At 41.3% G+C, this 27,761-nt stretch overlaps 1 protein-coding gene across 4 annotated transcripts in view; it reads right to left on the bottom strand.

Annotated features, from left to right (window-relative positions):
* Nucleotides 1-27,761, bottom strand: part of LOC129727470 (CHRNA7-FAM7A fusion protein) — a 519,941-nt gene that overhangs the window by 25,412 nt on the left and 466,768 nt on the right. Inside the window, exons 10-11 of one of the 4 annotated variants that reach the window (XR_008728530.1) lie at nt 20,033-20,119; nt 19,520-19,960 (exon numbers count right to left, since the gene is read on the bottom strand). The exons of the other annotated variants lie outside the window; for them this stretch is intronic. The gene's annotated coding sequence lies outside the window, so the exon portion shown is untranslated. Of the gene's footprint in view, nt 1-19,519; nt 19,961-20,032; nt 20,120-27,761 lie in introns of those variants that run through there. 4 annotated transcript variants of the gene reach the window in all.

Genomic DNA, 27,761 nt, shown 5'->3' with positions numbered 1-27,761 from the left:
ATATATATATATATATATATATATATATATATATATTTATATATATATTTATATAAGTTATGAAACAGCGGACCCACCAACAGCAACAACAAGGAAATCATCAGCCACAACGTCACAACACCACATCGATCGAAGCCATCCATCAACGCACCCACCGAAAATGATGACGAATGGAATTCGGCATAGTAACCACCCGGCACAGCGACGGAAGCGACCAACGTGTACGAGCAACGTGGAGGACCAATCGAACGATGTCGTCTTTTGCTGAGTATAGAATTTTATTTCAGACTTTTAGGTAGCGATAGGCTAGAATTAATAAACGCAGTTCAGTTCTTTGATGTGTATCGTAGTGAACGGATTAAAAAGTGTTTAAAGTTAAATTAAGTTTTTTTTATTCAAGCCTCGGAATATCACGGCTTATCTGGCGCAGTCGACAGTGCAAGTAGTGAAACGCGAGTGAAAGTGAGCTGGAGCGAATATCTGATAGAACGATCACCACGTTTCCAAAGAGGACCAGTCCAGAAGACAACGAAAAATCCAGCAGCAGCTGTCTTGGAGCGAATATCCAGGATTCGCGATTAATCGGAGGACGAATCCCGCTACTTGGAACCCCTTCCCAGCCATTTGCTACGCACATCATCTGAAAGACTCCCTGATGAAAGGAATCATCTTGTAAGTACTAGTTTTTAGTGCAGTGAAAACTTTTAAATAATAAAAAGTGCTGTACCAAAAACACGAGAGTAAGAGTCTAATACGCGTTTAGGTAACCATTGTAAGGGCATATTACTGGTTATTATAACGATAATTCTTACTACCACGCTAATTTTCCTGTACAACAGGTGTTTAAAGAAACAAAATTAAGAAAAAGGAACGTTTCGATAAAAATCGAAATATGGCTCAACCAGCAATAAGTGCAGAAGTTCTATTAGAGCAAGTGAGAGAACTCACGAAAAATCAAGAAGAATTAATTCAAACGATCAGGGTCTTGAAAGACAAGGCCAATGATCCATTTTTAAATTTCACAACGCCTGATCCAATCAGGAATATTCCTAATTTCAACGGAAATAGGAAAGAAGTGCTAGCTTGGGTGCAAGCGCCAAGCAAACCTTAGCACTGTTCGAAAAATATAAAAACGACATATGCTACGGGCAAATAATTCGTAGGATTAAAAATAAAATAACGGGAGATGCGAGAGAGATATTGATAGCTTCCGGAAACCCAAAAACCTGGGAAGAAATAAAAGAAGTGTTAATTAACGCATACGGAGATCACAGAGACTTAACGAGTCACATTCAATCGCTATTTTATATTCGACAAGGGAAAAAGGATTTGCCAGAATACTACAATAAAATTAGAACCATAGACACAGCAATAAAATCATCTGCAGCAGGTATGGACGATTACAAGGCACATACGAAGGTCATTAAGTCTTTCGTTAGTCTTATTACGCTAACCCGATTTGTAGACGGGTTAAATGAAGACATTTCCATGCACGTAAGAAGTTGCAGGCCAGAAACACTGGAACACGCTTACGAAATTACGCAACAATATTCAAACGCCGCATACCGACACAAGTTGGATCGGAAAGTGAATAACCCGACACCTTCTTCTTCAAAACAGCTGACTGGGGAGCAAAGCAAAATTAAACTGAATAACTAACAATAATTCACGTAATAGCGATCGGACACCATCAGGCAAATTTAAAAACAAATCACAAACGAACGACGACGCATCTATGAGAACACACGTCTCAAAAATGCAAGTCAATAACCATACACAACAAGGGAAAGAAACCGTAACGGACACAGAGTATGAACCAGAATACGATCCTCCAAACGAAACAACAGAAAACCCTAGACTCGACTCTGACGATGACGATTACCTGTTTTCTGAAGAAATAAATTTTCATCTGACCCAAGGAAAAAATCAAAAGACGTAATGAAAAGATCCAGTTTCATACCCTACGTTTCAATTCAAACAATGAAAGGCGAGCTTAAGTTTTTAGTCAACACAGGCGCGAACAAAAACTACATTTCGCCAACACACGTAAATATCGAAATTTGTAAAGACGAACCAATATCAACGGTAAATAACATGGCAGGCAAACATACAATCAACAAATCGGCCTTCGTAGATATTTTTCGCATAAAAAAGAAATTAAAATTTTATATATTCAAATTCCACGATTACTTTGACCGCCTTATCGGCTATGAATCATTGCGAGACCTTAAAGCAACCCTGAATACCGCGAATAACACCTTGAAAATAGGAAGAAAATTAATTATTATGAAAAAAAATGTTTCCAGGCGAGCACAAATTGAATCTCACAGAACAAAAATGAACATTTCACACTAGTAGTAGCTGTGAAAATTCTCATAACTTTTATCCTCAAGTATTTATAGTGCTGGCAAGAACCGATTCCATAATCTTCGGCTCGAAATGTGTGCTACAGAATTCTGATGATCGCACCACCACCGGTGGCATTGAATCATTTTGTTGGCCGCGCATAAAATCTGCTTTCCGCTGTTCCCCTCAAAATATCATGCAGTGTGCGATGGTGCCTGTTGCTGCCGTATGCGAAATAAAACCGAACCGATTCCATAATCTCCACGTGTGCAGAGCAACAACAGAACGAACAGAACGCTGATGATCGCACCAATGGTAGCTTTGAATATTTTTCTTGACCGCGCATAATAAAATTTTCTCACCGCTATGCTCTCCAGTAGCTGTGCCAGCAAAATATCCTGCAGTGAACGATACCATCTGTTGCTGCCGTATGCAAAATAAAGGTAACATGCTCCACAGTGCCTGGAAGTTGACTCGTATGCAGCTCTCGTTTCTCAATGTCGCGTACCTTCAACAGCTGCACTGCACTCGCTATTGTGTAACAAACTAAACTGAAGCTGAGTTTTCTAAACGCAGTCTTTTGAATCGAGTTCAGGGTAGATTTTTGCCATTAGGGAGTGGCCACGCAGCTGAGGGAAAGACAAACAAACCAAAACACTTTGTTGAGTCAAAATATGTAGGCAGTGGAATTTATTTCGACAATGTTATTGTTATCTGTGCTCGGGAAGCAAGCCAATAACGAGGGAAATGTATGGGAAAGCTTGACCTTGGATCTTTTCACCTTTTTCCACCATTAAGCAGTAGAGCAACAATGTTGAACATTATATCAAACAATTGTTACACATTTTATCTATCCACCGACATATAAATGACTTAGATGCTCTCGCTACAACTCTCGAAAGGGTCTAAGCTTTGAATAAATAAATCGTGCTACAGAATCCAACTCTGTTTAGAGCAACTCTATCGGTTGTTGTTGCTTGGTTTGCTCTTGCGAATTGTTTTAGTATGTCTAACGCTTGTGATCATTGTGCTAAACCGGTAAAAGGCAATGAAGAATCCATCACATGCATGGCTTTTTGCGACAGGATGATTCATTTAAAATGCACTAGCACGAAGTTGAACAAAGCATTTTTGAATATTGTCCATGCTAACCCAAATTTGTTTTGGATGTGCAATGAATGTGCTAAACTGATGCAATGTGCTCAATTCAAATGTGCAATCTCTTCGTTCGGTAGTGCCATTAACTCTATAACAGAGCGACAGGAAATCGCACAAGCTGAGCTCAAAAACGAATTAGCCAAACAAGGTCAGCGAATTGTTCAGCTTTCGAAACGAATCGCATTGTTCCCCGCAAACGTCGGATCTGGAGACCCAAGTTGTCCCCCGCCTCAAAAACGGCGTCGTGACGAAGGTTCACCTGTAAGTAAAGCACTCATTGGAGGTACCAGAGTGGTAAATGACGGCAGTGTTTCAACTGAGATTTTGACCCTTCCTGAACCCGCTAAGCTCTTTTGGTTGTATCTCTCACGCATTCACCCCAGTGTTAAAACGGAATCGATTGAAAAATTAGTTAAAAATAGTGTGAAATGTCAAGACGCTGTAAAAGTTGTACCACTGGTAAAAAAGGAGCAGATACTAGCAGATTGAGCTTCATTTCTTACAAAATTGGGATGGATACAGCCTTTAAGGACATCGCACTGCGGTCTGATACGTGGCAGAAAGGAATATTGTTCCGGGAATCCGAAGACAACTCAAAAAACGTGTGGATACTTCGCTTAAATACACCCTCCATCACTGTGTCGCCTGTTTCGGGGTCTCAAATGTTGTTGACCCTCTTATCCGGAATTTGATATCGCCAGAACGCATCATGGGAGACCCCGACCCTCTCGATCCAATCGCGCGGTTTATTCATCACCGAAATCATTTTGTTTCCAGCCATCAGAGTCGTTCTGGCCCTGCGTCTGAGTTTGAGGAAGGGGCCTCTCAGCTCTTATCTTCAGGCAAGTATGCACTTCTTAGCAACACTCACGTACCTGATCCGCTTCCGTGTTCTAGTCCACATACCGATTTTTCATCGCATGCTGTACAACCCGCCAACGAGACACTGGGATGCACTAACTCACGTACTATGGAAGTCTTCGACCCCCCCGCCGTAGTCGAGCCTTTCCTGCCTGCGTTCATCAGTCGTCCTGGTCCTTCGTGCGGAAGTGGGGAACGAGGCTTCCAAAATGTTATTCACGGCAAGTACAATTTTTTAACATCTGTACACACCGCTGATCCGTGCTGCACTTCCAGTCTTCGGCAACCTGACATCCCGTCCCTAGTGTTTACAAAACAAAGCCTTCCGGCTGATTCCCCAGGACTCCGGGTTTACTACCAGAACGTGCGTGGACTTCGGACCAAAATTGACGACTTTTTCTTGACGGCTACCGAATGTGACTACGATATTATTGTTTTCACCGAGACCTGGCTCGATGATCGTATTGACTCCGCACAACTTTTCGGGAGTTTATTCACTGTATATCGGTACGATCGCAATCATCACAACAGTTGTTAGACGCGTGGTGGTGGTGTCCTAATATCTGTTTTTAAACGCCTGAATAGCTGTGTAGACCCTGCTACTATAAGTGGCACCATTGAACAGCTCTGGATTAAAATCTCCCTGCCAACTCGTAGTATTAGTTTGGAAGTACTCCATCTTCTCCCGATCGCAGTTCCGATATTACCCCTGTTGTAAACCATATCAGCTCGATCACTCTGTCTTCTCTCGCTTGAGCCACAACGATCTCTCGTTGCTGTTTGGAGACTATAATCAGCCGGGATTAATTTGGAAACAGGATAGCGACAGTACAGTTTCATGGGGTTTGCTTCATTCACGTATTTCTATCGCCTGCTCCGCTCTATAAAAAAAAAATATCGCACGCTTAGCCTTGGGGCTAATAGCGGTCTCGATCAACTAGATTAGTTGAGAGAATTCGTTATCGATATTGTTTTTGGCGCATTTTGTATGTGTAGGATAAGTACAACGATACACCGTACCTCAGTGCTGAGTCGAGAAAATTTCCAGCTCGAAAAGATCCTCGACTCGATCGGGAATCGAACCCGATATCACAACCGTGTGGGAGAGCTAGCTGACCGACATCGCTAACCACAGAGCCACGGGGACCACTAAACCCATGTAATAGGCTCCGCTTTATTACATGGGTTTAGTTTGCACAACTTGACCCAAGTGAATCACGCTACTAACGACCAAGACCGTCTACTTGACCTAATACTAGTGAACGACACCACCGCATGCGGAATTGTTGAAGCTAGTGAGTCTTTGCTGCCGCTTGACATGAATCACCCAGCACTAGATATACCGTCTGCCGGGGTGAGATTAAGCCACGGGGGTTAGTTGTATGTTAAATTACCTGAGATTTCTAGATCCTAATGGCTCAAACTCAATACTGTATGAAACATGACATATTTATTCACAACTTGAAATAGAATATAGATAAAATTAGTAAACTGCTTTACTTAAATAATGTTCCAAAGTACAGACTAAAAAATACGCGCAAATAATGTTACCAAAAAATGTCCCATGCAAACCAACCCGATCAAGAAATTACATCAAGTTACTGCTCAGATGGTACGTTAGAATGTCGTCTCCAATGTGTTGAAGAAATATGATGCATTGAACCTGTGATGGCTCAGAAAATAATGTTATTCCAAACTGTACACTTTTCGAGCCCTTTTGGGGTGAGATTGTGCCAAGCTATAATGAACGGTACAGTGTGCGGAATTCACATTCACGACAAAACTATATCAGTATACACCAAAACACTTGCATTTTTTACATAGGGTATGTTGTCTAGCTATAGTATTATTTGAAATAATGACTAAATGCTTGAGAACAGTAAGCTAACAACTATTAGATGGAAATTTAAAATGACTGAAATTACTTATGGAATGTAACAAAATTTTGTACACCTATTCTATATAAACTGATGACTTTTAAAGCAAGGAAGGAGGGTTATGGTTACGTTTCCAGCAGTTTTGAGATCTCCAATGGAGTATACAGTGGTCAATGACACATAATAATTGAAACGAAAAGTCTTCTCAGGCTTTATGTCCTAACGTTTCCCCTTTTCAAGCTACCTGGAGACGGCACTATGAGTTTAGAGACTGTCTATGAGCCAAGTTCTCATAACTGGTTACTCAAGATATTGATTTGATCCAGTCATACATTTTTCTATAATTCATATGAAACGTAATTTCTGGTCAGCCCCCTACAGCCCCTTAATAGTCCATGTTGTTTATTGTCGTCCCTATGCTTACTGTTTTATCATGTTATTCATGTGAATTATTCGTAGATTCACTACTGTTCATTAAACAGGTATTAAATTCAAATTTTTGTTTTTGGCACAATCTCACCCCATAGAAGGGGTGAGATTAGGCCAAAGTTCATTCAATTTTAGCAAAATTATAGTTTATTGTAACTTGACAATATTTGCGGCAATCGTTAACTTAACATTTAGGTATGCATTGACGTGATTTGGATCAAACTCATTGCCTAAATGTGTGCATTAAAAGCTAAGGAACAAAAACGTGTCCTTTTTTGCCACAATCTCACCCCGGCAGTCGGTAGCGATAAATGTATCTTTCGCAGAACTGATTTAGAATCGCCAAGCATGGCTATTTCTGACATCGATTGGCAATTCTTAGAATCCTCTCCACCTGTAAATGATGCCGTGGAGTATTTCAACTGTGCTATCAATTCTGCAATCGGTCGTTCTGTTCCTCCACGAAGACCAATAAGAAAACCCGCCTGGTCCAATTCTTTCCTTCGTCATCTCAATTCGCAGCGCTCCGCGGCGTTGCGAAACTATTGCAAAGCGCGCTGCCCGGCTTTGAAGCTGCGATTCAACCGAATTAGTAACTTATATAGAATATACAACCGCTACCTCTACAAACTGTACACCTTCAGGATGCAGAGCAACCTCAGACAAAATCCGCGTTTATTTTGGTTGTTCGTTAATTCTAAGCGCAAAGAAAAAGGGTTACCAGTGGATATGTTTCTCGGCGTTTGTCACGGCTGGTCTCTGTTTGATAAATGCACTCTGTTTGCCCGTAGTTTTCAGCACAACTTTCATGAGAATACTGCTTCCGATGTTCAGGTTGATACTGCTTTGAGTGGCCTTTCTAGAAATGTTTTTGATTTCAACCTGCCTGAAATAACAAGTCGTCACGTCATCGCTGCCATAGATAAACTGAAATCATCCTTCGCAGTTGGCTCAGATGGAATTCCGTCGTGCGTTCTTAAACGATGTGCCTTTGTCCTTATTCACCCGTTATGCCTGTTGTTCAACTTATCTATTCGGCAATGCGTATTTCCATCCAGTTGGAAATTTTCCATTATGTTTCCTGTTGTAACGATAAGTGCTAACGCTAGTGCAACCGAGTCGCTTTCAGGCAACATTTCATGCAAGTCGCAGCATCTATTGCAGTGGCGTTCGAAATACGCAATCGGAGATTAAAATCTCATCTCGTCCGTGCAACGTCTACGTCCAAAGAAAGGCAAATCAAACTCAAGGGTCTTTTACAAAGTGGCCTTCGAGCGGAGCAGTAGTGTAAGAAGTAGACATCTCAGATGGTGAAGAGATGCATAGGCGCATCAGTGAATCATAGTAAATTTCATATAAGTGAGTCGAGATTGAAACCACCATAAGCATTTATAAGTAAATTTCAATTTAACGTTTAGAAACTGCTCCAGTTACAAATATTAAGGCTGTGTAGAAGAAGAATTTATATAAGATAATATCAAGAGCACAGGTATGTAATAGCTGTCAGCGCGGGCCACCAGCATACTAAGACATGTGTTTCGACTGAAGGCAAACGATACCTTCAGGCGAAGGTGTGGAATAGGATAATTTCCACGTGGCGTAGTCCGTAGGGGAAACAAGTCAACCTCCCTGAGATAGTGGACGCAATTCCTTTAGCGTCGAAGACGCCGACTAGGACGGCGTGAGCGGTCGCACTCACCTACCCCCCAATCCGTAGGGACCCCCGTCAAGGTCCTGAGCCAGTGGAATCCGACGCTCAGCAGTTGAAAAGTGCATCCAGTCCGTAGGGGTGCAACACCCTGAGCCAGTGGACGCAGCCGCCCGGTTTTGCCGCTAGGCGTCGGCAAGATTTCGTGCGCACTGGAACGGCGCGTGGAAGTCAGTGGAAGTGCCCCGGCGGCTGTATTAGAAAACCCGCAGCGAACACCACGTGGCCGTTTATCACAAGCAGATTGGTCTACTCGATCGACACCGCTTGCGGCAATTCAGTATCTCGCGTACCTCGCCAGATTCGAGTCGTCCCGGCATCGACTAATGGTGCCTAAGACTTCATCAACGCTATTCCGTGTGCATCACTACTCTATCAGCACTTAGCGACACGACATCGTTTCAACATGCGTTGGTTTGCCGTACTCCAGTATAACGCGGCAACGGCCGCCAAAGCAACCGTGTCCAGTCAGCGCAGATCGAAGGCACACACAACTCAACGTTAACTAAGGTCAGAGTTAGCCATGTAGAATTTAGTTAATAAGTTAATCATAATATACATGACACATTGTACGAATTTATAACAAACGCGATGCACATTATACCAATCTAACCTATGTCAGTGAGCAGTATGAATATTCAGTGAGTGAAGCCTAGATCCCCTTGAGTATCGGTTCTCACGTTCTTTCAAATTTGAGTATTTCGGTTGTATCGTATGTTTTCTGCGTTGAATGAACGAGAGGATGATATCCAGTAAACCCGCTCTGTGGACGCTAGCCGGGATAAAACATGCAGCTTCGCATCAGTTCTCTGAGCTGATGGCGCTTAAGCGAAGTTGTTTAGCGTTAAGGCATCGGTCGGTTACGACTTGGTAGCTCTAGTTTGGCCTAAAGTTACGTTTCATTTCGTTGCCAATTCGTTCCCCCACAGATACCGTTACATTACTGGCGCCCAACCCAATAAGGCTCACTAAAGTTCGCTGGAAAAGGTTATAAATAAGAGAGTTACGAATGTACAGAAATAATTACACGATAGTTAAAAGTTACTAGCACTAATTCAATTTTCGTAAAGTGTAGATTTAAAATTTAGGTTAGATCTCTCGTTTGCCATGAAGAAAGTATATTTTTGATATGATGTACGAATACAGCGCAGACGACCTTGAAGAGGATGAGTTAAATTATGAGCTAAAAATACTCGGTGTCATTCCAGTTGGTTCTATTCCCCAAAAAAGACGACATTTACGAAACCTTCTCTCTGAAGATCGGAAATCCGGTAATATACATTACGGCCTCGTTTCGTCAGAAATATAGTCCTTTCAGATTACGGAAAAGATAGTAGAAATCGAAGAAAGCTTGAAAATTCAAGTCACACCCCGACAATTGTCGAGACTAATATGCCTCAGGAATAGGGTGCTGAGAGCCCCAACACAGAATAACGCATTGAAACACACATTAGGCGAACAAATTCAAGACATAATGTTTCGGTATTACAATTTTAGTCAAAAAACTTTCGCTGATAATAGCAGGTCAGAAGAAAGGGTAAGGTTAGCAAGTACGAATCTGAATCCAACAGCAGAAGCTTTTGAACCGGTCTTACCAAACTTCACGTTTCCCCCACCAAAATTAACCACAAGCCACGTATCATTCATTCAGCCAGCATCTACATCGTCTCCAACCTCATAGCAAAGGACAGAGCGAAGTAGAAGTGATGAGGATAGAATTTCGCAAAACCAAATGCGACATGAGCAGAGTAGACCATCTCTCCCCAATTTACCCAATACAACCAATCAAAAACATCGGCAGGAGGGAATAGTACACTTTACGTACCCATTCAATCATAATAATAGTAGCAGGAGTGATATGATTAGACCCGTACATGAATTACCAGAGAGTAACATCCAAAAACCAAGAGAGCCAGGAGAAACACTTATACAAGATTTTCAGCAGCAACTCGCGAACATAAATTAAAATGACGTTAATGAACATAGTGCAACTGCACTACCAAATGAGGGAATAGGTAGCTTGCGTACGTATGGGGTCACGAATGAAGTTATTGGAAACTACAGCATACCACTTGCAGAAAATGGTTTTGGAAACGGTGCGATTCCCAAATCAAACGTAATACAGGGAGTAAAGGAGCCGATCAACCATATTCCGGCGGACTGGCATGCAGAAATCCAAAGCATTATTCAAAACACAGTTAAAGCTTTGTTAAGACAATATTTAGATGAAATCAGTGCGATTTCCGCACCAAATTTCAGCCCAAGGCAAGCACCCGTTAGAGATCAGGGCGCGAATACGTCCTGGCCATGTAATAACCCTTTTAGTAATTTCGGACAAAGTCAAAATTTGCCAGCCAATGCACACCCGTCGAATTATTACAACCATTTAAGAACCAAAATCGAAAAATGGGGTATACAGTTTAACGGGGAAATAGGACCAAAGTCCCTTTCAGCATCAGAATTTTTGAGACAAGTGACTATATTGGCCAAAGCCAATCACATCAGCGAAAATGAACTGCTACAACAGGCTTACCTATTATTTGTCGGTGATGCCAGAAGGTGGTATTTCACATATTGTGAAGAATTTAGCACTTGGGAGCACTTAGTTTACCATTTGATGATAAACTTTGATAACCCAAATAAAGATAAAGCCATCGAAGATGAGATAAGAGAGCGAAAACAGAGACCAAACGAAAGATTCAGTGCATATCTTGCAGATATGGAGCGGCTTTCAAAGAGTCTAACTTTTAACATGAACGAGGAGAGAAAGTTAAAACTGATACTCGATAACAAAAAAAAAATTCGTATCGGCGCAGGTTAGTTTTGACACCAATAACGTCGGTGAAACAATTAGCGGAAATTTGTTTCCATTTTGATTCACTGGAACCTAGTTTGTATGCAACGGGCTTTCAGAGAACACAGAACCAAACTGTCCATCAAGTTGAATGTGATATGCAAGATGAGACTATTAGTGACGACGAAAACGAAGAAATAAATGCAATGCATAAGTTTCGCCCAAAACGTTACAATCAAATAGAAAAAACTAATGAAAGCAGGGAAAACACTAAAAGTACAGACACTAGAGGAGAATCCGATAGAAGTATCAGAATGAAATGCTGGAATTGTGACAGCGCAGGTCACATTGCGAGATACTGCCAGTCTCCCAAAAAAATTTATTGCTATGCTTGTGGTGAACCTAATTACACCACTAAAAGCTGCCCAAAACAACACACCACTAAAAGGGAAGAAAAAAACTAAGATCAGGTGAGGTCGGTGGGAATCCCCCCTTCTCCTAAATAACAAAATATTGAAGAGATTCCCAACTACGATTTTTTTAACCACGTTTTTGTTATCAACCTGAACGCATGCTGTCCCCATATAAAGGTTAACATTTTAGAAAGCAAGGTAACTGGATTGCTCGACTCAGGTGCGAGTATATCAGTAATCAGTAACCTCGACTTAATTAAACAATGGAATTTGAAAATACAGAAAATTAAACTGAAAGCACAAAGTGCGAACGGAGACCAACTAGAGTGCCTGGGATACGTTAACCTACCCATGACAATCGACAATAAAACAGTGGTTATACCCACAGTAGTCATTCCAGAGGTAGCAAAAGTGTTGATATGCGGATATGATTTCTGGAAAGCTTTCAATATAAGACCAATGACAAGTGAGGGAAAATTAATTGAACTCTCGAAATCAATTGAAAAAAGCCCACATCATACGAACGACATCAACATGATCTCTTTCAACATATCGTTAGAACAAAATGCTAACAATAAAAGTTTGGAACCAAGCTACGACGATAGTTTAAATATACCATCGCTAGAAAAACCGGACGACAGCAGAATAACAGCTGAAACGTTGGTAACAGAACATAGACTTGAGGTCGAGTGCAAAAACAGGCTGGTGGAGATAGTAAACCTATTTCCAAGATCGTACCATGGAAATATTGGTCGAACAAAACTGATTCAACACACAATCGAATTAATACCCGAGGCTAAAGCTAAAAAAATGCCTAACTACAAATACTCCCCTAAGGAAGAAAAAGAAGTCGATAAGGAAATCGAAAGACTACTTAAAATGGACGCAATCGAAGAATGCAATAGTGAATTTGTGAACCCACTGTTGCCAGTAAAAAAACCGAATGGCGCTTGAAGACTCTGCCTTGACGCGAGACGTCTAAATGGGATGACTAGGAGAGACGAATACCCGTTTTCCAACATGATGAACATCCTAGAACGACTCGAGAAATCTAGATATTTCTCTATCCTAGACTTAAGAGCGCGTACCACCAGGTGATGCTTGATCCGAAGTGTCGGGATTATACCGCATTTCGTACGGCTAAAGGCTTGTTTCGCTACAAAACCATGCCTTTCGGGCTTCTCAATAGTGGAGCGACACTGTGTAGATTAATGCTCAAAGTGTTGAAATTTGACTTGCAACCAAAAGTATTCGTCTACCTGGATGACATAATTGTCACGTCGGAAACATTAGACGAACATCTTAAACTATTGGAAATAGTAGCAAACAGATTGAGAGAAGCTAACTTGACGATAAGCATCGAAAAATCGCAGTTCTGCCAGAAATCAGTCAAATACTTAGGGCATATAATAAGCGAACAAGGTATTTCACCTGACAGCGCGAAAATCAATCCTATTTTAAATTACCCAACCCCGAAAAATATTAAAAATATTAGACGACTTCTCGGATTAGCTGGATTTTACCAACGATATATAAAAAACTACAGTCAAATAGTTTGTCCAATATCAGACTTATTGAAAAAGTCAAAGGGCAAGTTTTGTTGGACTGAGGCGGCCGATAGAGCACTCATTCAACTGAAATCAGCTCTAACGTCCCCGCCTATACTGGCAAACCCAAATTTCGCGATCCCGTTCATCATTGAAACAGACAGCTCTGATTTAGCGGTTGGAGCGGTGTTGACACAAGAGGTGGACGAAGAGCGAAAATGCATAGCATATTTCTCAAAGAAATTGTCGGGTACACAAAGGCGCTGTAGCGCTACTGAAAGGGAATGTTTGGCTATGTTAATGGCCATTGAACACTTTAGGCATTTCGTGGAAGCTACTAAATTCACCATACTCATGGACGCAATGAGCCTGACATTCCTAAAAACAATGTCGATTGACAGCAAGAGCCCTCGCATTGCGCGCTGGGCGATGAAAATTCAAGGTCACGATATTGAGTTCCGGTACACTAGAGGCAAGGATAACATCAGCGCCGATGTCTTGTCGAGATCACTCTGTACAATATCGACGAACCAAGAAGACAAACCATACAAGGAGCTGAAAGAGTTGATCGTTAAGTTTCCTGAAAAATATATCGACTTTAAAGTGGTAGATGAAAATATTTTGAAATACGTCACCACTACAGCTCGCCCAGATGACCCCACATTTAGGTGGAAATACGTACCTCGCTGTACGGAACGAGGACCAATAATTAAACAGGTACACGAAAACGCCCACTTGGGTTACGAAAAAACACTGCACGCTATCACAGAAAAGTTTTTCTGGCCTAGAATGAGCGCAGACACATTACGCTACTGCAAAGCATGCATGACCTGTAAGAAATCAAAAACAAACAACATAAATCCAAACCCACCATGCGGAAAGCCAAAAATGTGCGACCGCCCCTGGGAGATGTTTTCCATCGATTTTTTAAGGACCGTACACGCGTTCTAAAGCTGGAAACTCGTGGATATTAGTAGTCACTGATTTCTTCTCGAAATTTACCCTAGTTCAGCCTATGAAAGAAGCTAAAACTATGCCAGTGATCAGGTTTATTGAAAATAACATTTTTCTGATATTTGGAGTGCCAGCGGTGCTGATTTCAGACAATGGGCCCCAGTTTAGAGCCAAAGAATTCAAAAATTTCTTGTCCAGGTGGAACGTACAACACTGGAACCTTGCCGCATACCACCCCGGTCCAAACACCACGAAAAGGGCGAACCGAGTGATCACAGCAGCCATAAGAGCGTCATTACAAGATAAAACCCAAAAAGACTGGGATAAAGGCATCAAGCATATAGGATGCGCGATAAGAAATAGCGTGCATAGTTCAACGGGTTACACGCCACACTTCGTTAATTTCTATAAAAACATGATTAGCTCTGGTGATGAATACTCGCGATTAAGGAACTGTAACGAAACTACCGACGACTTTGTACCGCCTTAAGTCCCAGAAGATCTAAATCACCTATACGAAGCAGTTAAAATCAACCTTAAACGAGCATATAACAAGAACTCTACAAGCTACAATCTAAAATCAAAACGACAGGTAACGTTCGACGAAGGAGAAACAGTCCTGAAACGAAATTTCTACTTGTCGGACAAATCAAAAAAATTCTCGGCAAAATTGGCTCCTCGCTTTAGTGAGGCGACAATTCATAAAAAAGTCGGAACGTGCTGCTATGAGCTTAAATATATGACCGGAAAAATCTTAGGTGTGTATCACACTTCTAAGATCAAAAAAATATAAACATAAACAGACCCTGACACAAGTGCAAGCAACCACATTACCAAAAGTAAATAGGTCAAGGTCACCACATTAGGTGCAGACATATATTCAGCTATGTACTTCTGTCGCAAAGCAAGAACTAATGGAATTTCTAATAAAAACACTATCCATAGGTAAAAAAAGGCAACCGCGACGTTTGAGATGTCACACTGTTGTTTCCTCACGTCGTCGAATGCGCACACATTATCTAAAACACAGAATACCGTTAAGAAAATAAAAGAATATTAAAGGTTAACATTAATATCCACCAATCTTACGTTGAGCTGCAAATTATTTCGATAAGTAAATAGACGCATTCACACACACACTTTGAGACAGAGTAAGATCACGAAGATCGAACGTCGAAAAACTACTGGAAAAATGGTTCGGGATGAACACGGTCCACACAGTAGTAGGACAAAATGCAAAGATAGGGTGCCCCGGAAGTTAGAGTTTAGTTAGAACAAACAATTAAAATTAGGATAAAAGATAATGAAACGAATTGGAGAGAACAGTAAATCACAAATATAAAAATTAGTGCGATAGACACATAGGATACCACGTTACTAGTTTAGTATGAAGAGACTTATTTCGTAAATGTTGGATCATAATTTAGAACCACCCGAATGTTCACTGCACAATAGCAGGTACGAACGTTTTGCGGTTACCGCGTAGTTCTCGTCGAGACGCGAATCAGAACAAAAGTCGAAATACCCAAACATTTTTGGATCGAATAGTTGCGCCGTGTAGTATTTTACCGTTCCGGTAAAAATCAAAAATATAGATAATATGCTTCCGATTGAAGCAAGTTTATGGAGTTTTGAACCGTACCGCTCAGTTAAAATGAAAGTTAAGCAACAGGTTTCCATCGTATACGTGGAGTAAATTCAGTACCGTACCGTTTAGCTAAAGTTCGTTAAAAATAAGTAAATATTCTCGCTAGAAACTAGTAACGAGCTGAAGTAGAGTGATGAATAGAAGTGCCTTTCGCGTAGCAAGGAAATTAGTGTATAAAACTTCAACTGGAGTCCGCCATGATAGGAGAAGTGGCGCGCGTTCGATATGGTCAAAAATGTATTAGTGATAGTGATTTAGATAGTAATACAGAATCAAGGAAGGAAGATGATTTTTTTTGGTAGTGATTCAGAGAAGTGGCGCGCGTTCGATATGGTTAAAACTGTATTAGTGATAGTGATTTCGATAGTAATACAGAATCAAGGGAGTAAGATGATATTTTTTTGGTAGTGATTCAGTTGTTTAGAGCGTTTCCCAGCAAAATAAGTGAGATAGTAATAAAAAAAAATTCAATTAGGTTTATTTTCTGAATAAACTAATTAAATTTTTTATTCGTAACGGAGGGGGTAATGTAACGATGAGTGCTAACGCTAGTGCAACCGAGTCACTTTCAGGCAACATTTCATGCAAGTCGCAGCATCTATTGCAGTGGCGTTTGAAATACGCAATCGGAGATTAAAATCTCATCCCGTCCGTGCAACGTCTACAACATCCGATATATACAATCAAAGAGTGTCAATTGTTCTCGAATTCGAGGTTGCCAAAGAAAGGCAAATCAAACTCAAGGGTCTTTTACAAAGTGGCCTTCGAGCGGAGCAGTAGTGTAAGAAGTAGACATCTCAGATGGTGAAGAGATGCATAGGCGCATCAGTGAATCATAAAAAATTTCATATAAGTGAGTCGAGATTGAAACCACCTTAAGCATTATAAGTAAATTTCAATTTAACGTTTAGAAATTGCTCCAGTTACAAATATTAAGGCTGTGTAGAAGAAGAATTTATATAAGATAATACCAAGAGTACAGGTATGTAATAGCTGTCAGCGCGGGCCACCAGCATACTAAGACATGTGTTTCGACTGAAGGCAAACGATACCTTCAGGCGATTGTTTTTGTATCCGGCAGGTTTCGATCGTGCGGTGTTCCAGGAGAATAAAATCAGGCAGTACCAATAGAAACGTGTGGAATAGGATAATTTCTACGTGGCGTAGTCCGTAGGAGAAACAAGTCAACCTCCCTGAGATAGTGGACTAGGCGTCGGCAAGGTTTCGTGCGCACCGGAGCGGCACAACCGTAGAAGCTACCGTTAAAACTTTGAGTCAGTTGGAGTGCCCCGGCCGCTGTATTAGAAAACCCGCAGCGAACACCACGTGGCCGTTTATCACAAGCAGATTGGTCTTCTCGATCGACACCGCTTGCGGCAATTCAGTATCCCGCGTACCTCGCCAGATTCGAGTCGTCCCGGCATCGACAAACGGTGCCTAAGACATCATCAACGCTATCCCGTGTGCATCACTACTCTATCAGCACTTAGCGACACGACATCGTTTCAACATGCGTTGGTTTGCCATACTCCAGTATAACGCGGCAACGGCCGCCAAAGCAACCGTGTCCAGTCAGCGCAGATCGAAGGCGCACGCAACTCAACGTTAACTAAGGTCAGAGTTAGCCATGTAGAATTTAGTTAATAAGTTAATCATAATATACATGACACATTGTACGAATTTATAACAAACGCGATGCACATTATACCAATCTAACCTATGTCAGTGAGCAGTATGAATATTCAGTGAGTGAAGCCTAGATCCCCTTGAGTATCGATTCTCACGTTCTTTCAAATTTGAGTATTTCGGTTGTATCGTATGTTTTCTGCGTTGAATGAACGAGAGGATGGTATCCAGTAAACCCGCCCTGTAGACGCTAGCCGGGATAAAACATGCAGCTTCGCATCAGTTCTCTGAGCTGATGGCGCTTAAGCGAAGTTGTTTAGCGTTAAGGCATCGGTCGGTTACGACTTGGTAGCTCTAGTTTGGCCTAAAGTTACGTTTCGTTTCGTTGCCAATTCGTTTCCCCACCGTTACACTTCGTTCCCCATACCGTTACACTGTGCACAAAAAAGGGGATAGACGTGATGTACAAAACTATAGAGGCATCACATCTCTCTGCGCATGCTCTAAGGTGTTGGAAATAATTGTAAACGACGCCCTATTCGCCAGCTGCAAACATTACATCACGTCGGATCAACATGGTTTTCCCCCGAAACGCTCGATAACGACTAATTTAGCCGAATTCTCTTCGACTTGCTTGCGAAACATGAGTAACGGTGCTCAAATAGTTGCAGTATACACCGATCTGAAAGTGGCGCTCAATCGAGTAGACCGCAGGATACTTTTAGCTAAACTTGGAAAACTTGGAGTTTCGTCTGCTCTCGTGCAATGGTTTGGTTCCTACTTGATGAATCGAACACTCTGTGTAAAGATAGGAAGTGAGTTTTCTGCGCAGTTCACGATTGTCTCTGAAGTCCCGCAAGGTTGCAACCTAGGATCGCTACTCTTCATGATATTCATCAATGATATTTCTCTGTTACTTCCGGAAGGTTGCCGTAGATTGTACGCCGATGACGTTAAACTCTTTAAAGTCGTGAGAAGTTATGCGGACTGCGTTGAGAGAAATGTAGTGTCATCGTTTTCTATCGGACAAGGAAGCCAATCTTATTCGACTACACTATGTCGGGTCAGCCTTTATCTAGAGTAACACAAATTCGAGACCTAGGAGTTATTTTGGATACTGCGCTATCTTTCAAGCTGCACTACAACGAAATCATCGCTTAATCTAATCGACAACTCGGATTCATGTTTAAGATAGCCAACGAGTAGATATCCGTGATTCGTTTTGTCTCAGATCGCTGTATTTCTCTCTAGTGCGGTCTATCTTAGAATTCTGCTCCGTTGTATGGTGTCCATTCCACAACTGCCAGAATTGAATCCGTGCAACGTAATCTTGTACGATATGCGCTAAGATTCCTCCATTGGCGCAATCCCTCAAATCTGCCAGCCTACACTGATCGCTGTCGGTTTTTAGGAATGCAATATATATATATATATATGCCCCCGAAAGATCTCTCAGACCAAGATCACTGTTGAACCTGCCTCAACGCAATGCACAGTATAGGCAATTTGAACCAAAGCGCTTCATGTCGGCCAGCTTTAACACAGTAGCAGATGCGTTCGATTTTAATATAACTGGTACAGCTTTTAAAAATAGAATTTGCGTTAGGTAACCTTTTTGTGATTATTTATTGACATTGTTCTAGTATAAAGTTTTTCATTAAGACACACACTCTGTCAGATGAATTTTAATAAATTAAATTAAATTAAGTCGTTCGCTTGCTATAAACGTTTGAAATCTGACGCAACATTTGCCAGTTTCTGTTTCAATTTCACAAAGTGTAATCTAGTATAGAAAACAAAGACATAGTCCTACGTCAATAAACATTTTCAGTGTAGTTGCATTGGTATGCGTAATTATAGGGATAGCTGTCAATTTGTTTTGTTTTGGTCATTATCGCCATCATCATTTTGTCTCGTTTCCATTTCATATTTCCATCCATGGGCGTAGTCAGAATTTAAAATAGGAAGGGGGCGGGGATCAAGTTTTTTGAAATTTTAGAAGTAAAAAATGGTATTTTCTAAAATAGAAATAAATACTAGTACTTAGAGATCGACACTGAATTTTATTTTTTTATTACCATTTAACTAAACTAAACTGTAATTCAATTTACACTAAACCTACCGTAGAAAGATAAGAATAACAATGTCGTTAATTGAAAACCATCTTCCTTTTATCCTTTTCAAATCGCTAAGGCTTCAGAAAATTTGTTCGCGGATGTTGTTAACCATCTCTGCCGTGGGCTGGCGTTTAGACGTAATCGCCAAATTTTCAAATTTCATTTTTTACGTATTTCTACAGTATGGGCAGTCTCCTTCAAGATGCTTGTTGCCGTTTTCAAAAATATTGAAAGTTAACAGAGAAATATCAAAAAAAGAAGTGACGTTAGCACCATGAAGCGAAACAAAAATAGTGACGATGGCGAACGGCACTAGCAGCACATTTACCCAGAGATCAAAAATTTATTTGAGCGTAAGTTGTATTGAATCTTTTAAATTAAAATAACAACAAAACGACTCTTTTACACATCCTGAAATCGATCGCATCGATACAGTGACAGGGATCATCTTTCTTGGATCATCTTGTTATTAAATTAAAAATCTGAAATAAAATTAAAATAAAAAATCTAAAATAAAAAGAAGTCTCTTGAATTTATTTAATTATCTGACTGACGTTAGGGTGTGACCTAGTGAAATCGATCGCATCGATACAGTGACAGGGATCATCTCTCTTGGAGCATCTCGTTGTTAAATTAAAAATCTGAAATAAAATTAAAATAAAAAATCTAAAATAAAAAGAAGTCTCTTGAATTTATATAATTATCTGACTGACGTTAGGGTGTGACGTAGTGACGTTAAGGTATGCATAGAATAGTGTACCATGCTTGTGGAGTGCTGCATATGCTTGGTTTTGCTCTTTTGCTCTTTGAATGCTCATTAGGCTATATTTTGTTAAGGAGGCAAAATTCGAACAAGTCATATATAAAGCTCTTGTAGAGATACTCTATCCCTACAATTTGTCCAACATTGTATTGTTGAAATTACCATAGGTACAGCGTAAAAGTCAGGCTTGTAAAACCGGAAGAGCTGCTCTTTTGGTACCTACGAAAAAACAGCTCTGGCTATGGAACTATAGCAGTTTTAACATTACAATGTTCAGACAAATTGTAAAGATAGAGTGTCTCTACAATTGCTTCATATATGGGTTGTTCGAATTGTGCATTCTTGACAAAATATAGCCTAATCAGCATTCAAAGAGCAAAAGAGCGAAACGAAGCATGCTGCTGCGATGCCAACTTTTTGCTGCTTACTACAGATCAGTACGCATGGCAAACTAGACTATTCAGGAGTATCAACGTCACAAAAACAAAACAGCAAAACGTTGAAATGCTTTTGCTATTTTTACGTTGGCGTTGAAACTCAATGAATTTACATAAATAAACGTGTTAAAGCAATGGAATACGTTTTCCAACATATTTACTTTGATTCTATCAGATCAGATTGCGTAATGAAGCGGCTCATTTGGGAACGATTTAAAACAAATCGCTTCTGCAGCGGTTTTGTGCTGCTGGCGCTTACGTCAAAATCTCATCCCACGGCAGATTTGCCGATGAACACTTAGCAAACAAAGAGCACTAATCCGCTGTTCAACCATTGTTGTCCTCAGCCAGGCTTTCACCCGACGTAATGTGCAACATGGTAGAGCAAGTCCAATTTTAATTGTTTTATCAGTCGCAGGGAAGAAAAAACGGGCTTCAGCAAGCAGGTCTATAAGATCCAGCTCTTCCAAGTTCTTACGATCTGCTCTCATGCTGCTACAATGTTGATACCAGACTCCCACCTCTCCAACAAAATTGTCAACTTCGTAAAAAATTACGAAAGCTTCGGGTTTGCGCTTTAACTCTTCCAACGACATGCGTATTACGTTAGCAGGATGCAGCAAGGACAACGTGTAGGCAGATGAACTATCTTCACTATCTATCTTCTTGACCTGGCTGATACTTTACACAGATGTTTCTATGAGCTAAAGATGGCGTTTCGTGCTATTAGAGTTATTGATATATAAATTCTGAACCAATGTCAACAACAACTTCAACGCGTATGTGCATATTCAACATTGAAGCTTTCCCATAATTTTCACTAATATTAAAAAAATGATAAGGTTAACTATCATATTATAAAAAAGTAAACATGTAAAAATGCAGCTCTGGTTGTCTACCTGTCTAGCTGTCTATTTGTTTGATCCATATAGGCTTGAAAACTACTGAACCATTCGGCGGGAAATTTTGTTTATAGGGGCTCAGGGGCCGAGTAAGGTGACTCAGATAGCTCGAGACCCCTATCTCTTCTGGAAAGGAGGGGTCCCATACAAATGAAACACAAATTTCTGCACAGCTTGAAAACTAACCAAGCAAAAGGAAACAAATTTGGCATGTAGTAGTTTTTGAGAGTAAAAAATATGGACATATTGATTCGACACCCATTCCTCTTCTGGAAAAGAGGGGTTCCATACAAATAAAGTACACATTTCCGCACACCTCGAAAACTAACCAAATAAATGGAACCAAATTTTGCAGGTGGATGTTTTTAGGGGGAACAAATATATCTATAATGGTTTGACACCTCTCCTTCTTCTATAAGCGAGGGCTGTTATACAAATGAAACACAAATTTCGCACAGCTCGAGGACCAATCGATCAAATACAACCAAATTTAGCATGTGAATGTTTTTAGAGGTGACAAATATGTTCATGCTGGTTCGGCACCCCTTCCTTTCCTGTAAGGAACATAAATTTAGGCACATCTCGAGAACTAACCAAATAAATGGAACCAAATTAGGCAGGTGATTGTTTTCAGGGGTAACAATCCATGCAACAATATAGGTTTTATCAATGTTTTATAGCGCTTTTTTGGCTGTATAAAGCACTATGAAATGTTGAGAAAAATGTCCAGATGGTTTCGACACCTCTCCTTCTTCTGAAAGGAAGGGGTTCCACACAAATGAAATACGAATTTCTGCACATCTCGAAAAATAATTAAGTAAATGGAACCAAATTTGATATGTTATGGTTTTTGAGAGCAAGAAAAAATTTCATGGTGGTTCGGCACCCCTCCATTTTCTGGGAAAGAGGGCTCATATAAATGAAACTCAAATTTCTTCACAACTCAAGAACTAATTAGGTAAATGGAACCAAATTTGACATGTTGAGGTTTTTGGGAGCAAAAAATATCTTCATGGTGATTCGGCACCCATCCCACTTCTGGAAAGAAGGGCTCTCATAAAAATCAAACACAAATTTCTATGTTTGATTGTTTTATATTTGACACTAAACAGATATTTCAACCAGGTTTTCCAAAAAAAAGCCTAAAATGATCGGTTCGATGCACAGGAGCAAAAACTTAACTCCAGACGCCGTTGTTTAACTTAAGAGGGAAACTTCCGGTTTCTATCTGGAAAATGTCTCCAAATACCATTTTTAAATCCAAGATGGTGGCTCCCGGTTTCTGGGAAACAGCCGAAAATGACCAAATACCACCCAATATTTGGTGTTTCTTTAACCAGGATAACGCTCAGGCCAGAAATTGTCTAAATAGCCAAAATAACCCAATACCAAATACCATGCAAGGAGCTAAAAATTGACCTTAGACACCATTTAGAATTGTGAGATGGCAACTTATGGAAAACGTCCGAAAACAACTGAATACTACTGCATATGGATGTTTCCGTATTCGAAGTGATGTATAGAAGCCAAGCACTGACCCTGGACACCATTTTAAATTCGAAGATGACTACTTTAATTTTCTGGAAAACAACAAAAATAACTGAATACCACTAGAGCGGGGGCCTAGTCTGGTTGGTAACGTCTCCGCCAACCACGATCGACGCCTGGGTTCGAATCCCACCGCCGACATAGGTGTCGATGGTTGTGAGGGGGCGTGATCCACTCACAACCAACCCAACTGGTCTAGATTCAATCCTAACCGACACCGGGAGATTTTCTGAGGCGAAAAATCTCTGGGATCACGCCTTCCATCGCATGAGGAAGTAAAGCCGTTGGCGCCGGTCCGTTAATAAACGGGTCGTGAGTTAGGGTCCTGGGTGTGGAGTCGCCTCCCTGGGCGTCGGTGATTGGCCACAACAGTGGCGGAACTAGACCGACGGAAAACAAGCGAGAAAAAAAAAACTGTATACCACCCAGTATTGGTATTTCAGGAATAGAGGTGATGTACAAAAGCCAAAAGTCGACGATGTTGTCATTCTGAAAAAAAAACAATCGTTTCAAACTATATAAACAAATCACCAGGAATCAATGAATTTGGAATGTATAAAATCATTAATTTGAAAACAAGAATAGGCGAGACGAAGTTTGCTGGGTCAGCTAGTCTAATATACTTCTGCTGTCCAACGGTATATTGTCCTTTCACAAAAAAATTAGAATGCAGGGTATTTTTAAGAAAAAGAAGAAGCAACACCCGCAACTGACAGACATCTCAAACACTGGTAAAAAAGTGCTGTAAGGAATAGCACTCGATACACGTTCAACTGGGGATAGTGAAATGTTCGTAATTGAAATACAAAAATATCCGAATAAGTTTTATTCTCTACACCTCATTAGTTAATTAGAGTCTTTTTTATTAAGCAGACAGTATATGAAGTAGAATATTATATATTTCCAGTTCGCTTAATTTTCGTTCTCTCTACTTCATATACTGTCTGCTTAATGAACTTGCGTGTTAACGGGAAAAAGCCGTTGTTAAAAATCGAAATTCAGTTCGAAAAATAGAGTCTTTTTATTTGTTTCTTAGGTTTTAGTTTGTCTTGATCGAGCAAAGAATATCATTTTCATCATCAAAAGCATGTACGATTTATTGCCATCAGCGATGGGCACCATTTCGCCTGTTTTTAGATCGGTTAGTGAATATGATACGACAACATCGGGTACTCATTCCGCGTCGAACACTCGACAGAAACGGACGTGCAAAGTGGTCGTTCTATTACAATCCGGTCCGTGTGTACGAATAGCCAAACAAAAGAGTGTATTATTCAAGGCCATCAGTTGACAGTCGAGTCCGTGTCGCTGTGCTGAGTGATCTCACACCCGGCTCACTGCTGGTGGCTGTATTGGTGCTGCTGTACTGGTGCTGCTGGCTGCTTTGGGTGCAGCTTCGAACGATCGGACAACCACTGCTGGAAGGAAGAAGTAAAGAGGTACGTGTTCTTGTCGGCGCTAGTTCGCTAGTGCGCTACATTTAGCGCGATGGATATAGATCCCTCGCCTCCCGTGCCACCAGCCCCGAACCCCCCTGACCCTGACCCTTCTGTTACCCCCTCCCCTGTTCATTCTCCAGTCCCCCCTCGCCCCAGGCTTTACCCGGACGGATCTCAACAGGGCAGCTATACTGTTTATTTTCGTCCAAAGGCAGGAGTGAATTCAAAGCGATTAAACATACTGCAAATTTCAAAAGACCTGACGAAGGGGTACAAGGCCGTGACCGAAATTTCCAAGGTCCGACCTAACAAGCTCCGTGTCGTGGTCAGTGATCTGGCACAGGCCAATGCTATCGCTTGCTCTGAGCTCTTCACACGCGAGTATCGCGTTTACATACCCGCACGAGACGTGGAGATCGACGGTGTCATAACCGATTCGAGTCTGTCTGTCGAGTGTATCCTAAAAAGCGCAACCGGTTGCTTCAAAAATACCGAAACAAAGGCGAAGATTTTGGATTGTAAGCAATTGCGGTCCATGTCTCTCGTCTGCGGTAAAAAAGTTTACACTCCGTCAGACTCGTTTCGCGTTACGTTTGCCGGATCTGCACTCCCTAGCCACGTCTCGATCGACCGGGTTCGTCTGCCTGTGCGATTGTATGTACCCCGTGTTATGAATTGCACCAATTGCAAGCAGTTAGGCCACACAGCCGCCTACTGCTGCAATAAGGCACGATGTAGCAAGTGTGGGGAGACTCATGCGGAAGATTCTTGCAGTGTTAATGCTGAAAAATGTATTCACTGTGGGGAAAACCAGCATGAGCTCTCCACATGCCCGGTGTACATGCAGCGCAGAGATAAAATTAAGCGGTCACTTAAGGAGCGTTCAAAGCGTTCTTACGCTGAGATGCTGAAGAAGACCGTGACCACTTCTACCATAACATCGAACCCCTTTGATCTGTTGCCCTCCGATGAAACCGATTCTGACGATTCATCAGCGGGAACATCTTATGCCAATCCTGGGGAGTCTAGGAAGAGGAAAAATTTTTCTCCTCCTAAACTTCCCCGTAAAGGTCCTAAGATTTCCCAAAGTGTAATGAAAAGTACGAACAAACCAAATAGTGCTGCGGAAAAACCGAAGCAAACTCCTCCTGGGCTTGCAAATTTAAAGTCCCAGAAGGAGTTCCCAGCACTGCCAGGAACATCTAAAACCCCAGTTGTTCCTTTTGCACATCCAGTTGATGAAACAAACTCTGGATTAGTGAAATTTTCTGACATTGTGGACTAGATTTTTGAAAATTTCAATATACCCGATCCAATTAAAATTTTTCTTACAGCATTCCTCCCAACAGTTAGATCATTTTTGAAGCAGTTGACTGCCCAATGGCCCCTCCTTGCAGCGATTGTATCCTTCGATGCCTAATTCTACTGCGTATATGAAGGATTCTATCTCTGTCTTACAGTGGAACTGTAGAAGTATTTTACCAAAAATTGATTCGTTTAAAGTTTTAATAAATAGAAACAAATGCGATGCATTTTCCCTTTGTGAAACTTGGCTTACTTCAAATATTGATCTCAACTTCCATGATTTTAATATTATTCGCCTTGATCGAGACACCCCATATGGAGGAGTACTTTTAGGGATTAAAAAGTGCTATTCTTTCTATCGTATTAACCTCCCCTCGATTCCAGGCATCGAAGTTGTCGCATGTCAAATGACAATACAAGGTAAAGAGCTTTGTATTGCCTCAATATATATTCCTCCCAGAGCACAGGTTGGGCAACGGTTGCTCTTTGATTTAATAGAGCTTCTTCCCTCGCCACGTTTGATTTTGGGAGACTTCAACTCTCATGGCGTGGCTTGGGGTTCCCCATACAATGATAACCGCTCCTCTTTAATCTATAACCTTTGCGATGACTTCGACATGACTATTTTAAACAACGGTGAAATGACACGTATCCCGAAACCTCCAGCGCGCCCAAGCGCTTTGGATCTATCCTTATGTTCGACGTCGCTACGGCTGGATTGCACATGGAAGGTAATCCTTGATCCTCACGGTAGCGACCATTTGCCTATTCTTATTTCAATTAATAACGGGTTGACTCGCATGCGACCAATTGACATTCCGTATGACCTCACACGGAATGTCGATTGGAAGTTATACGAGGAAATGATTTCAAAAGCGGTCGAGTCGATACAACATCATCCACCACTTGAAGAATACAACCTCCTCGCGGGCTTGATTCACGACGCCGCGTTGCAAGCCCAAACGAAGAAATATCCCGGCGTAACGATCAAAGAACGGCCTCCCACTCCGTGGTGGGACCAAGAGTGCTCCGATGTCTACACGCAAAGATCCGACGCGTTTAAGGCCTACCAGAAGGGAGGTATACCTGGCGACTATATACGGTATTCGGAGCTTAATACCAAGCTTAAAAGTTTGGCTAAAGCAAAGAAACGCGGATATTGGCGTCGGTTCGTGAGCGAGACGTCGAGGGAGACATCGATGAGCACTCTTTGGAACACAGCCCGAAGAATGCGGAATCGCGTAACGGTCAACGAAAGCGAGGAGTCTTCAAGTCGGTGGATATTTGATTTTGCCAGGAAAATATGTCCGGACTCTGTTCCTGAGCAAAACATTGTTCGCGATGCGTCTCCGGGCGACGACGCGAAAGAATCACCTTTTACGATGGCAGAATTTTCAGTTGCCCTCCTGTCCTGTAACAATAACGCGCCTGGGTTAGATAGAATCAAATTCAACTTGTTGAAGAATCTACCCGGCAATGCCAAGAGGCGCTTGTTGAACTTGTTCAATAAGTTCCTGGAGCAAAACATTGTACCGCAGGATTGGAGGCAAGTGAAGGTGATCGCCATCCAAAAACCAGGGAAACCAGTTTCTGATCACAACTCTTATAGGCCGATTGCAATGCTATCCTGTATCCGGAAATTGATGGAAAAAATGATACTCCGTCGTTTAGACCATTGGGTCGAATCAAATGGTCTACTATCAGATACTCAATTTGGCTTCCGCCGTGCCAAAGGGACGAATGATTGTCTTGCGTTGCTTTCAACAGATATTCAGCTGGCGTATGCTCGCAAATAACAAATGGCGTCTGCGTTCTTGGACATTAAGGGGGCTTTTGATTCCGTTTCTATTGACATTCTTTCGGGTAAACTTCACCGACAAGGATTTTCT

Source organism: Wyeomyia smithii, chromosome 3 (assembly GCF_029784165.1).
Source record: "Wyeomyia smithii strain HCP4-BCI-WySm-NY-G18 chromosome 3, ASM2978416v1, whole genome shotgun sequence".
Lineage (NCBI taxonomy): Eukaryota > Metazoa > Arthropoda > Insecta > Diptera > Culicidae > Wyeomyia > Wyeomyia smithii.
The sequence above is the reverse complement of the archived record's forward strand: the minus strand, read 5'-3'. Positions and strand labels throughout refer to the sequence as shown.